This window comes from Pteropus alecto, unplaced genomic scaffold, assembly GCF_000325575.1.
Source record: "Pteropus alecto unplaced genomic scaffold, ASM32557v1 scaffold101, whole genome shotgun sequence".
NCBI classification, from domain to species: Eukaryota; Metazoa; Chordata; class Mammalia; order Chiroptera; family Pteropodidae; genus Pteropus; species Pteropus alecto.
In genome coordinates this window covers 17,514,107-17,516,229 of record NW_006432945.1, presented here as the reverse complement: position 1 = coordinate 17,516,229, position 2,123 = coordinate 17,514,107, and positions in this window count along the sequence as shown.

Sequence of the window (2,123 nt, the reverse complement as noted above, 5' to 3'; positions counted from 1 at the left end):
CTGGCCCGCCCCCCGGCGCTTCACCTGCCCTGTAGAGTGTGCCGAGAGCCTGGGTCCAGAGTCACAGAAGGGGAGCCTTCCTCCCTCCCCACTGTAACGGGGCGAGGCTTCCCGTCACCCTGGATGGCTCCGTCTCTGGGCGGCTTCCTTCTTTTGTACCTTCCCTCTCCCTGGAGTGACGATGGGGAATTTTGCAGTGGAGGGGCGGGGGTCTTTCTCTGGACAGTGGCCTGTGAGCATTACAGAGTGATGGTCCCTGCCGGGCAGAGGCCCCTGGGACCCTCCGTTGAGGGGGAGGTGGTTGCTCTGGGAGGTCCCGCTCCAGGAGGCACCTTCCAGCAGACACTCGTCAGCTGGCAGTGATGTGTGGCTCTCCGGCCAAGGCATCCTGAGCTGAAGCGTAAAAGACCGCACTGGCATGAGAGATGCGAGGTGTCACTGCAGACGGCACAGAGGCAGGTGGTGAGCTGCGGAGGCGTCGTCAGTGCAGGCGTCGGCGTAAACCTTTCTGAAGGCCGGAGAGGAGCGAACGAAACATTCATCGACACCTGCTGTATCCCAGTCACGTTCATCGTCGCTTCTCATCTGTCCCCCCAGTTAGCACTGGTACAGTCCAATACATTCTGCCTCAAAACGCGTTTGACTTTCGTACCCTGTTCCTTAATATGTTCTTGTTTGTTTTCATGCAAAGTGTTACTGATTGAATAAAATCGGTGCTCTTGATGGCCGTCCCGTGTTTATCCTGTGTCTTGGTGTCTCCCCGGCACCGCGCCCCCGTGCCCCGCCCATGGCCTAGTCTGAAGGGGCCTGCGGGGACAGCGCGCTCACGCTGACGGCCACCGCACGGAGAAGACAGCGTCGTTTTGCAGATGAGAAAGTTGAGGTTCAGAGAGGGAAGGAAAGCCATTCTCGCAGGGATGAAGGGCGGTGTCCAGTTTCTCCCCCAGACGCTCCTCACGTGCGCTTTGTGATTTTGTAAAACAGAAAAACCAGCATTGTGAGCTCGGTGCCGGTCTGAAAGTTGAGAGAGGTTTTTGGTTTTGTTCCTGGCTGTTACCGACTTGCAAGGAAATCTTTTTAAGGTTCTTTATAAAAATCTCACCTTTCATTTTCTCGTCTGCACGTTGAGCTTAATTTCAACCTTAGCGTCGGCAAAAGTTGCATGTTTTTAAGAATCAGAGACCGTCTCTGAACGAAGGCCCGCAGCGACGACATGGCGCCCTTGACCCGGGCACTGTCCTGTGGGTCTCCACATGCTGGGCTTCCACATGCGCTCTGTCCTGATGGCCGCTCTCCTCACGACTCTGAAAACGAGCCGGTGCGGTCTGCTCCTTTATCCGCACCCCGTGCCCACCACGTCCCTACAGGTGCAGCTTGTCCCTAACGAGTCAGATCCAGGCCCCCAGACCGCCATGTCTGCGGCGCCCAGTTTCAAACCGACGCCACGTTGTTAGTGGGGCTCCAGGTTAAGAGCCACCGCTCTCTGTAGCTCTGGCTCCTTCTTGTTAAGGAAGGTCATTAGCCTGCTTCATGTGGTTTTCCTAAACCTCCTGAATTGTCTGTGACGATTAGAATGGAACGTTGTCACGTCGTAATGCCCCAAAAGTTTGGGGTTGATGTTTCACCTTGTAAATTCACTCGAAATTGAATAAATGTATTGTTTAGAAAGGATTTTATACGCACACATAGATACTCATATCCACTAAGTCAGATGTACGTGAAATGCTCATCGGTTCCAGTTTCCATGGCCCACTTTTTGATGATTGCCGTTGGAAGCGTCCGTCTCCCACTTCAGGTCGAGTTTGGTGAGGGATGGCCAGTGTGTTTTTTTTAACGTTACATGTGCGTTACATGTGCGTTACATGTGAAGAAGAATTGTGCAGGAGGGCTTTGCATACTGTCGAAGGTAGTTGTGTCGATCCTGGCTGCCTAGCTGGAAAGCGGGACTCCCCTCTGACAGCCTCCGCTGATATCTGAAAAATTCCCTATCAGTCAGGGGCTAGCACCATCTTGACAGCCCTGTATTCTGCCTCTACCTTGCTAATTGTTTCCTTGGGATTATTTGGATTGTGTAGAAAGGTTTTTGCAAATCCTCTTATTACCGCAGTCATTGTTGCCAGCAG